Genomic DNA, 12,617 nt, shown 5'->3' with positions numbered 1-12,617 from the left:
TTTTACACTTTAGTCCTTATAAAGTTAGAATTCGAAATTAGAGTAGAAATTATAGATTATAATAACATTACAAATCATAAGAATTACATTTTAGCGCAGAAAATATTATATTTAGGTCGAGTTTTTAATTTTTTATCATTCTAAAATTATTTTGATGAAACCCAAATTGGTAATTTATCAAATAACACAACTAAGTTTATGAAGTGACTAAATGACACATACTACTTTAATATTTATCAAAAATGTACATATTCAAATTCACTTCTTATTCTATGTGACTAAATAGCTATGCACTTTCAGTTGTGTATCTGTATTTACCTCCCTTTATATCCATGGGTCCAGATCTAGGGGATCGTTGATGTAGTGGTTCCAAATTTTTTTTTTTTTTGATAAATTTAACTTCTTTTTTTTTTTTATCATTTTTCTCTCTTTCCTCTCTCCTATGCATGTAACTTCCCGCTTATATTTCCTCTTCTCTCTTTTCTTCCTACCTTCTTTCCAAAAAAAAAAAATGATTAATCAAGTTGGATAATATCAAGCCTGAGGTGACTGGTTCGACCCCACGGAAGTTTCCCACCGGCCACCAGGATAAATTGGGAAGCGCTCGCAGCAGACAGTGCAGGAGCCCAACATCCTTTAGTTGCATGCCCCATTTGGAGAAAAAATTCCTGTAAATTCGCTATAGCTGGGGCTTGACCCGCGGATGCCTGAGTGATAACCTGAATGCCTTGCCACTGCACCATAACCTCGAGAGCACAAAATCTTTCTACCTTCTTTCATGCATGAATAACGTATGGATAATATTTTATAAAATTTAATTGATTTTTCTATAACATTTTAATACATTTAGAGAAATCGAAATAAACAGTAGATAACATATTTAAACTTCTTACAACCTAGAAATTCATAAAAACTGAAATAGATGAAATCTGAGATCTATATGTCTATCAATGGAGTTTGATCGAAATTCTCTGATTGACATAGAGAGCTCCGATTGCACCCATCTTAGTTCCCACGGATTTCTGAAGTTGTATCATATCAGACCCAATGCGGAGAATTTTGACGATTCTCTTTTATTATATTTTAATACCTTTAAGAAATCGAAATAAGAAAGTATATTTGAACTCCTTGTAACTCTAAAAATCCATAGGAATTAAAATGAGTGCAATTAAAGCTCTCTAGGTCCATCAGTGAGTTTCGGTCATAATCCACTGATGAATTTAAATATCTCAAATTGTATTCATTTTAGTTCTTGTGAATTTTTAGGGTTATAAGGAGTTTAAATATATTATTCATTATTTTTTTAACTTCTCAAAGATGATAAAATGAAATAAGAAAGAATAATAAAAATTTCTATATTAAATCTGATATGATGTATATCAAACTCAACATGGACCTGGATATGCATTGTGTTTTGCGTTAGTTCATTAGATTTTCTGTTGCCTTTTTTTTCCTAGTAAACTGATAGGTATGTATCATTCTTATGATTATGAAGAGCTACAAGTATATGCAAAGATTTAAAACCCTATTTTTCTAAAAACATGAATGAAGCTTTATAGAGATGAAAAAGTAAAGTGTTTTAATAAAAAATAGTCTTTTATTTCATTCTGTCGAAGATTTGTTTGCTATGCAAAAATGGTTTTTCATGTTTAATGATGCTAATATTTTCCAACTCTTCTTATGTATGCAATATATTTTCTCAGCATCCCAATGAACTATATGACTTAATAATTCTGCTCTTTTTCCTGGGGGAAGCCTTTGAAAGGGCTCTTTTTCCTGGGGGAAGCCTTTGAAAGGAATGGATTGAGCAGCTTGGTTACCGTCACAGTTCGTGACATTCAAGGGGAAGGATTCTTCGGACCTTGATCTCGGGTGAATAGTTGATCATCTAAATCATCATTTTCTGTACTCGTTAGTACACAACAAAAATATAAAACAAAATACTAACAAGAATATGCTCTAAGCAATACAAAGACAAGAAACACAAATACAATGACACATTTATGTAATATGGTTTAGAGATTAGGGCTCCTTATCCACGGCTGTCCGTAAGGTCGATGATCTCGATCCGTCGATGAATGACTCCCCGAAAAACTTCGGCTAGCTCAAGTAGTTCCTTGTGGGTGGAGAAACTTCGTCACAACCTCGCACAAACATACTTGATCACACGAGAGCTTGGAAGACTCTAATAGGGGTTAACCACCTCTAATTTCGTCAACCTTAGCCAAGCACCCCGAGCTCTCTTAAATAGAGCTCAGGAAGAAATACGTAGCTATGTTTTTCGCCACCAATCGATTGGTAAAATTACCAGTCGACTGATCCTCTGTGGAATTTGATCATTACATACCAACGGCTCGATACCAGTCAATTGATGGAAGTATCAGTTAATTGCTACAGTAATCGCTACAATAACTGATACAGTAACTTCTACTGTACCAGTTTACTGCTTTCACAGTCGGCGGATACAGAAATATTCTATGCCCTGGCCCAGTCGACTGATTTAGTTGTCAGTCAATTGGTAAAACCTTAACCCTAGGGTTTTGACCCCCCCCCCCCCCACACCTCCCGAGTACATTCACTCAGCATTCATTCTTGCCCAACCAACCTAGACTTAGCTTTCTAGCCTCCTCCATCAACCTCGTGTCTCTCGGAAGTCTCTCAATCCTCCACGCTTTGCCTTCTGGAATTTCCTTTGGCCTTGTCCTAGTTGTTGGATCTTCCTTTGCCAAGAGGCTCCTCACCTCTGGGACTTCAACTATTGTCAAATCACACTTGAACTTACGTTGCCAAGATTACATAGTTGGACTTATACTGCCAAAACTCCTCTTGGACTTTTCTCCTTTGCCAAGACCACACTTGGACTTTCCTTGTTGTACTTGTATCCTGCACACTCATAATACATATTGATGCGGTGATAAAAGGGGCCCGCTAAGTATGGGTCAAAGGAGGACGTGAAGGTCAAAGTCAAGGAGATCAACGCCAGAGAGCCAACGGGCCCATCAAAGGGTATCCGAGCAGAGCTCTATATCATGGGCCAATCGGGCATGTTTTGCCTGACCGGTAAAGGGATGGGCCAAGTGAAGTGCCCGTACAACCAAGATCATCAGAAGTTCGTTACGGAGTAGAGGAGCGTTGAGATGACTGGAGCGTTATCCCGGTTGGGCGAGAACATATTATCGAGACTCGTCGCCGCATGAAAGAGTAGTCGAGTTCGACCGAGCGGAGAAATACTTGGCCAAGCGAAGGAGTACAGGCCGAGGGCTATCTCGCTTGGCCGATCAGCGGGATCGCTGACCTATCTCGGAATATCCTTTTGGGAGATAGTGCCGCCAATATGGGGCATGGTTAACAGGCGGATTATACGACGACAAATAGGAGGGTGTGCCCATGACCAATTGGAGAACGTGTCCATGACCAATTGGAGAACATGCCCGCGACCAATGGGAGAATGTGCCCATGCCTCGAAAAGTGCACACATCGCCCACCAGGGCATTTATAAAGGGGGATCTGTACATCGACGGAGGTACGCATTATTCACTGTTTACGTTTGCACCATTGTTGTTCCGTCTTCTTCTTCGTGTCGAAGACTGACTTGAGCATCGGGGGGCCAACGCCGGAGACACCTTGCCTGGCTCTGCACTAATGTTTCTTGTGTTTGCAAATCAAAGCGTGGTCTACATCCAGTCAATGCAGCAGCCACATCCCCATCTTTCCGTCTCCATGATTTTCGGACATGATCATATTGGCGCCATCTGTGGAAACGTAGACTGAATCCGGAACGCAAAGATGGAGGATGTTGGCGATGACTCACTACAGTCACTTTGACAAAGTAGGAGCTAGATATGCTGATACAAACTCGAGCGACAAAAATGTTAGAGCAACAATAGCAACAGGCGCTGATCGAACGACAAATACAAGAACCCGCGACCTCAGTGGCGGGTCACCAAGACGGATATGGAGTTCGAGCGGATCATGTACCCGTTCAGGGATAGAGTAAGAAGTCGATCGGCATGTACGGAGACGCACCCAATGTGCTGATCCCCTTCTATCGAGCGCTATTCTACACTCCATCAGAGGAATAGTGCCGAGCGGGCAAAGACCGAGGATCCTCCTCGGACGACGTGCCCATTCAGGACGCACGGAAAGGGAAAGCACCAAAGAATGATGATTCACCTGAGCGGAGGAATCAGCAGTTCTCTCGAGGGATCTTGGACGACCCCTTGCCAAAGCACTACACCCCATTGACAATCAGGGAGTACAATGGGATGGCCAATCCTGATGACAATTTGGCCATGTTTGATAACACAGCCACACTTCATCTGTATACCGATGGGGTGAAATGTCAGGTTTTCCTCACAACCCTCTCTGGATCAGCGCAACGCTGGTTCAAGAGATTGTCGAGCAGGTCGATTTATAACTTTAAAGACTTCCGAGTGACCTTCTTACATCATTTTGCCAGCAGTCGCCGCTACCATAAGAGGCGCCAATCAGCAGGGCGGCGAGATGACGATCGAGTGGCGTCTGTGCGGCATCATCATCATCCTCAAAGAAGAAATAACACAAGTCCTGCTTGAGCTTCTACTGAACGGAGTCGACCCTAAGCTCGAGAAGAAGAGAACAAAAAGAACGTCGCTTGGGGAGAGATCAGAATGATCATTGGTGGACCAACCAACGGTGATTCAAATCAAGCGAGGAAGTCAGATGCTTGGCGATTAGAAGTACATGTTGTGGAGTGCAGCAAGGAAAAGGCCGAGGGACCCGAGATCAGCTTCGGCCCCCGAGACATAGAGGGAGTAGAGATCCCTCATGATGACACCCTAATAATCCGAGCGATAATTGCTAACTATATCATTCACCGAACTTTTATTGACACCGGCAGCTCGGTGAATATAATATTCAAGAAGGTGTTCGATCAGCTGTAAATTGACCAAAGTGAGTTACAATCAATGACGACCGCTCTCTACGAGTTCACAGGAAATGAAATATTGCCAATCGGCCAGGCTCGGTTGGCCATATCACTCGGAGAGGAGCCACTCAAGAGGACAAGGATCACAAACTGTATCGTGGTGGGCACGCTATCTACCTACGGTATTATATTGGGTCGACTGCCCCTTAACGAGTTTCGAGCGGTGATGTTTACTTTCTGCTAGAAAATCAAGTTTCTGATGGACAACGAGCTGGGCGAAGTTAAAGGCAACCAGTTGGTCGCTCGGCGATGCTACGTTGAGATGGTGAAGTCAGAAGCAAGAGTCGCGGAAGACCCCACGCCTGGAAGTGAACGCCATCAGGGAGGAACCTCCCACGCTGATCTACGAGGAAAAGGAGGAAGTCCAGATTCATCCTAGCCGATCAGAAGCCACAACTTTAATCGCTACTGGCCTGACAGAGGAGAAGAAGGTAGAGCTGGTCAACTGCCTTAGGCGAAATCACGACGTGTTCGCCTGATCGACCCACGAGGTTCACGTCCAATAGGATACCAGGCCTGTGAAGCAGCGAAAAAGAGACTTCAGCATAGAGCATAACTAGATCATCAGAGCAGAAATAGAGAAGTTGCTGGAGGTCGGCCACATTCGCGAGGTTCAGTTTTCGAGCTGGCTCGTAAACGTCGTGTTGGTCTCCAAGCCGGGCAACAAATGACGAGTCTGCATCGACTTTCACGATCTGAACAAGGTTTGCCCGAAGGACTTCTATCCCCTACTTAGGATAGACTAGATGGTGGACTCCACGGTGAGCTGCAAGCTGATCTACATGCTCGACGCATATTAAGATTACCACAAAGTGTCGCTCGCCTGGGAGGATCAAGAAAATGTCAACTTCATCACTGTCGACGAAACTTATTGTTATAATGTCATGCCTTTCGGATTGAAGAATGTCTGCACCACCTACCAAAGGCTGATGAACAAGGTGTTCCGGCGGTAGATCGACCGCAACATGGAGGTATATGTCGATGACATATTAATAAAATCCCTCCGAGTTGCTGACCTTTGTGCAGACATTGAAGAAACTTGCCGAACCCTGAGAGCGTATGGAATAAAGCTAAACCCAAATAAGTGTATGTTCAGAGCGAAAAGCGGTCACTTCCTCGGATACATTGTCATCGAATGGGGGGATAGAGGCGAATCCGAGCAAGGTGAATACGCTACAGAACATGCCCTCACCCAGTAACTTGAAGGAGGCCCAACGGCTAACCGGACGGATCACAACGCTATTAAGGTTCATCTCCAAGTCATCCGACCGGAGTCACTCGTTCTTCAAGATACTATGTCGAGCGACTAAGTTCCAATGGAATGCGGAATGCGACAAGGCGCTAGAAGAGCTCAAGGAGTACCTTACCTTCTTGCCTATATTGGCTAAGCCCATCACTGGCGAGCCGCTAATGATTTACTTGTCATCCATCGAGTATGCGGTTGGCTCGGTGTTGGTGCGCCAGAATGACTCTAAGCAACAACCTGTATATTTTCTGAGTCATATATTAAAAGATGCAGAGTCCCGCTACACTTGTCCTAAAAAAATTGGCTTACGCACTAGTACTCGCCGCTTGGAAACTCCGTCCGTACTTCCTATCACATCTGATCGTCGTGATAACCAACAGTACCTTGGGAAAAGTCCTTCTTAACCCAGAGGCATCTAGACGGCTGATCAAATGAACAACCGAGCTGAGTGAGTTCGACATACAATATCAGCCTAGGACGACGATCAAGGCCCATCCCTTAGTAGATTTTGTCACTAAGGTCCAAAATGCCGAGCCAGACGTGACTTGGAAAATATACATAGACGGATCATCTACTCAGCAAGGTAGTGGGGTTGACATTCTCTTGATTTTACCTCGGGAGGACAGGATGCAGCTATCCGTGTGGCTAGACTATCGGGTTACAAACAATGAAGCCGAGCATGAGACCTTAATAGCCAACTTCAGGCGACTCGGCATATCAGAGCTGCAAAAGTCATCATCCACTCGGATTCTCAGCAGCTATTGGGGGCATTCGAAATAAGTATCTCTCGACTCAGGCTATATGCAAAAGCTTTCGAGAAGTTGAAGGCAAACTTCCAAGAAGTTGTTATATATAAGATCGCTCGATCGGACAACCAGATCGCGGATGAGTTGGCTAAGTTAGCCAGTTCATTATCACCGATCGCGATAGAGCAGTCGATCAAGCAAGTCTCACTAGTGGCACACATCGACAGGATGGATGGAATAAACTTCTCGAGCAACTGGAGGAGCCCATAGATAGAGTTCCTCCGATCGGGTAGCACTCCAACTGATCAGGAAGAAGCTCACCTGTTGAAAAAGAGGGTAGGACGGTTCACTCTGATCGGAGACCAGCTGTATAAAAGAACTTTCTCAAGATCGTTGCTCAAGTGTGTCGGATCGGAGGACCTTGAGTACATCCTTCAAGAAGTGCATCAGGGCTCCTGCGGAAGTTATTCGGGCGGCAGATCGATGACCCAAAAGATCTTGTTGTTGGGATATTTTTGGCCCACACTGTAAGATGATGCCGCTCGGACGGTGGTTGTTAGAGTGTATACTAAAAGCCTAATTTTTTGTAAACATTTATTTTTAAAATAAAGAATCACATTGGTCAAATGTCTATATTTATATGATAAGTGTAGTTGTTCAATTAATTTATATTGTAGATAACATGGTGTGTGGTGTCACATACAGAAGATCATGTTATCAGTTTCATATAAATTATAAATAATAGCTCACTACTAAGATGGATAGGAACAAACCATTGGAATAGTCGTAGTGTAATTTGGTATTAGTTTATCTTGACTATAAAATTACACTAGTACACTCTGAGTGTATTGAGCAGGACCATTTAAGGTAGTTTCTTTTTATACTGACTGTATAAAAGAATAAGACCTTTGTTATTATAGAAGTGTGTGCTCTTAATCCTGATATAATAACAAGCGCATATATTTAGTATTTATTTCTTTAATTTATCAGTGAGTGAGATTTAGTTCGATAAATCAATAGGTCCGATAAGTTGGAAAATAATATTATTTATAGTGTGTGTTGTTGATTATAGAAGGAAACTGTGTCCTACAATTTAGGTTGATGATGTCCCCAAAAGGAGCTCATAAGGATTGTCATGTAAACCCTACAGGTGGACTTAGCCTGACATGACAATGAAGTTGAGTGGTACTACTCTTGGATCTAGATATTAATTAAGTGAGTTGTCAGTAACTCATTTAATTAGTGGACATTCTATATCTTAAACGCAGGGAGACTAACACACTCATGATACAAAAGAGTCTATATAGTAATATAGGATTGGTGCGGTAGTTCAATAATAACTCTTTAGTGGTATGAGTTATTATTGATGAACTCGAGTTGGGTATTCGGGGCGAACACGGGAAGCTCAAGTTCATCGGGAGACCAAAACCAATTCCTCCTCTCGGTCCCTGTCATAGCCTCTTATTTATAAAGTCTTATACCATTTAAACCTACCTTCTTACCCATCCTTAGGTGGCCGACCAATCCTAGCTTGGAGCTTAAGCAAGGGCCGGCCAAATCAAGCCTTGAATGGATTAAGTTGTGGCCGGCCCTAGCTTGGAGCCCAAGCAAGGGTGGCCGGCCACAATAAAATAAAAGGGATTTTAATTTTTAAAATCTTTCTTTATGTGGAAGCCATGATTTAAAAGAGAGTTTTAAAATTAAAATTTTCCTTTTATAGTTTCTACAAAGGATTAAGAGAAAGGTTTGATATCTTTCCTTATTTGTAGTTAAAAAGAAGATTTTAATTTTGGAGAAAACTTTTCTTTTTGAAATCATCCACATGTTTTAATAGAGATATTTTAATTTATAAAAATTTCCTTTTATAACCAACCATGAAGGTAATTTTTAAAGAGAATTTTTTATTTTAAAAATTTTCGGAAACAAATTAGGAAGTTTAAAACTTTCCTTGTTTGGAGGATTGAAGGTGGTCGGCCAATAGAAACAAGAAAAGGAATTTTTAATTAAATTTTCCTTTCAATGGCAACGAAATTAAGGAAGTTTTAATTAAAACTTTCCTTATTTACCAAGACCAAGGAATATAAAAGAGAGGGTAGAGGTGTCTCACCTCACAACAATATATCCTCTAGTATTCCTCTCTTCCTTGGTGGTGGTCGGCCCTCTCTTCCTCTTCCTCTCCTATTCTTCTTCCTTGTGTGGTCGACGACATCTTCATCTCAAGGAGCTTGGTGGTGGCCGGATCTTGTTAGAGGAAGAAGGAGAGATAGGAGACTTTGTTTCTTAGCATCCCTTGGAACTTGGTTGGTGGCCGAAAGTTCTTCATCTCTTGAAGATTGGTGGTGGCCGAAACTTGCTTGGAGAAGAAGGAAACTTGGGTGGATTCTTGTCTCGGTAGATCGTCGCTCACACGACGTCCGAGATAAGAAAAGGAATACGATAGAAGATCGTGAGGTCTATAAGCTACAAAAGGTATAACTAGTTATTAGTTTCCGCATCATAACTAGTTCATCTTTTTGTTTAGATCTTGAAATAACAAACACAAGAGGCTAACGTTTCTAGGTTTCGGATTTATGATTCGAATTTATGTTTCTTTTGTTTTTTCGATCTTGTGATTTGATTGTTCTTATTGGTTAAACCTAGGGTTACTATAAGGAGATTAAATATTGAATTTCGTTGAAAGACTTTGTCTAGGAAGTGGTGGATGCTCCCATAACCAAGAAGGCCTAGTGCCTCACCATGTTTAACCTGGAAGTCGATCTCTGAAATAAATATTTAATCAAATTTGTAACATAAGTGGATTTGGATTAATAATGTTAAGCATCGTTTGCGATCCAAGTCTAAACTTCTAAGAACAGATAAATTGAATTTGGAATCATTAATGTTAAGTTCTGTTTGTGATTCCAAATTTAATTTCTAAAGAACATAATAGGTTGTTAGGAATGTTTCAGGACTTGTACAAAATTTTTGTACAAGGGAACCAGTACGATATTCCGAGTAGCAACAAACAGTGGTCACCTGCTTATTGTGTCAAAAATATCACAACATCCAACACCGACTGACCGAGGAGATGAAGGCATCCAAGGTGTCTTGTCTGTTCGACCAATGGGGCATGGATATCGTTGGACAATTTTCAATGGCAATCGGTCAACACATATTTCTACTTATTGCAATAGATTATTTCTCAAAGTAGGTGAAAGTCGAGCTGCTAGTCAAGATAACCGAACACATGGTCATCAAGTTCATATTACAGAATATCCTATGTCGGTTTGGCATCCCTCGTAGGCTTGTCTCGGATATAGGGAGGCAGTTCGTCGGACGAAGACTCAAGGAGTGGTGTGAGGGCTATGACATTGCGCAAGCTTTCACCTCAGTGGCCTATCCTTAGAGCAACGACTAGGCAAAAGTCACCAATCAGGAAATCCTTAGGGGTTTACGAGCTCGGCTCGACCATGCTAGAGGTAGCTGGGTCGATGAGCTCCCAAGCGTCTTTTGGGCTCATCGTACCACACCAAGAGAGGCAACCGGCATCACACCATTCCACTTTGTGTATGGCGGTGAGGCAGTGGTTCCAGTGGAAGTCGAAATAGAGACCGATCAGGTGCAGCTCTACGATGATGGAAACGTTGAGTGGAGGCTCATGGAGCTCTACCTGGTGGACGAAGCGCGGGATAAGGTCACCATCCGACTGATGGCGTATAGACAACGCATGAAGCAGAACTATAATCGGAGGGTGACACCAAGGTCATTTTAGGTTGGTGACCTAGTTTGGAAAAGAGTGAAGTCGGTCGACAACGTTACCAAATTGGAGGCTTCATGGGGAGGACCTTTTAAAGTCATTCGGAAGCTCCGCTCGGGAGCCTATTACCTACAGAACGAGGATGGGAGAAAGCTTAAGCGGCCTTATAGCGCGAACCATCTCCATCCATATAGGGTCGGGTGAGAGGTGCGTGGTTAAATCTGAATGTACTTATGTAAGTGTATGTCTTGTGGATGCAGGAAGACAATGCATAAAAATCCTAAGTGTTCTAGACTCTTGTGTTGTTCGTCCAAGTTAAAAGTCGAGCGATGATTTTAAGCCCCTGTCTTCCTCAACAGTCGAGCAACAACTTTAAACTCTAGTCTACGTCAATAGTCGAGCGGCAACTATAAATCCTAGTTTGCGTTAACAGTCGAGCGGTGACTATAAATCCTAGTCTACATCAACAGTTGAGCGGTGACTTTAAACCCTAGTTTACGCCAACAGTCGAGTGGCGACTATAAATTCTAGTCTACGTCAACAGTCGAGCGGTGACTATAAACCCTAGTCCACGTCAACAGTCGAGCGACAACTATAAACCCTAATCTACGTCAACAATCGAACGACAACTATAAACCCTTGTCTATGCCTTCGATAGTTGAATGATGACTATAAACCCTCGTCTACACCTTTAATAATCGAGCATCAACTATAAACTCGAGTTTACGACGAATATAGCCGAGCGACGACTTTAAAGTTGAGTTGGCGATGAATGAGGCTGAGTGGCTTACATAAAGGCTAAGTTAAAAGGTCGAATAGTGGCCAAAGCAGAGACACATCGCTATGATATAGTCGTTCGGCTTATGCTGGAATGAGCATTCGGACGTCTCTAAGACTAGTTACACTGATGATCGGGAAAGTAGTAAGTTATACATAGAAAGTTTTCAAGAAACGCTAAGTAGTACAAAGCCTCATCATAATCGAACAACGAGGCATGAAGGAATGTTAGTAAAAATTAATAGAAGAAAGATGCATCGAACGACTGATCATGCAAAGACATTTAGAAGATTTTTACAAAACATCAGGAGACATTGCAAAAGGAGGCAGGCGGAGCAGAGATGGGGGCCACTCTAGGTAATCCAGCACATCATCCGGCAGTGACTCGATCAGCTTCTCCCAGTTAATCACCTTGTTGGTCAATGCGGATGGAAGATAGCCACCATCCTTCAGCTAGTTGAGCGTCCCATCAATGGCGAGGTTGAAGAGGCGGAGCGCCCTGCCGGTGAGTCGGTCATTGAATGGGTCCAAGCGGAGGTAATCTCGCCTCAAAACCCTGAACCGACTAGGCTTTTCATCTTGATAAATTTGGAGAGCTGATTGGGGTGCCTCCAACTCGGCTTTCAACGATTCCAATTCAGCATCCTTAGCAGCGAGCTGAACCTTCGTCGTAGCTTGCTTTGTCGATCGATTCTCCCGCTCGACGCTCAATACGGCCTCAGCCTCCTTAAGATTCTGAGCCAAAACCCGAGCCTCCTTATTCTTGATATCCAGGTCCTCGATGGCTCGGAGCTTCTGGACGTTGGTTGAATTGATCTTCGTTTCAAAGGAGCTAGCTTGCTTATTGAGCTTCGCCAGTTGCGAAGCCTGCTCAGCACTCTTGGCCTTCTCCATTTGCAGCAGCTTAGAGCTCTTATTCAGATCAGCTTTCAATTAGGCTGCCTTAGTAGCCAGCTGCTCCGTGTGTGCCTGAGCGACCTCTAATTGGTCGCTCAGAGCGTGCAGCTATTGGACTTCATGCTCCAGAAAGGTCAGCCTTTGGCACATGGCTAGACTCTTTACCCAATACTACAATAACAATCAGATTGTAAGTGTCGAACGGATGAAAGAAAGTAAGTATAAAGGCAACATACGTACCCCAGTAGT

The sequence above is a fragment of the Zingiber officinale genome, chromosome 6B, assembly GCF_018446385.1.
Source record: "Zingiber officinale cultivar Zhangliang chromosome 6B, Zo_v1.1, whole genome shotgun sequence".
NCBI classification, from domain to species: domain Eukaryota; kingdom Viridiplantae; phylum Streptophyta; class Magnoliopsida; order Zingiberales; family Zingiberaceae; genus Zingiber; species Zingiber officinale.
This window is presented reverse-complemented; position numbering follows the sequence as displayed.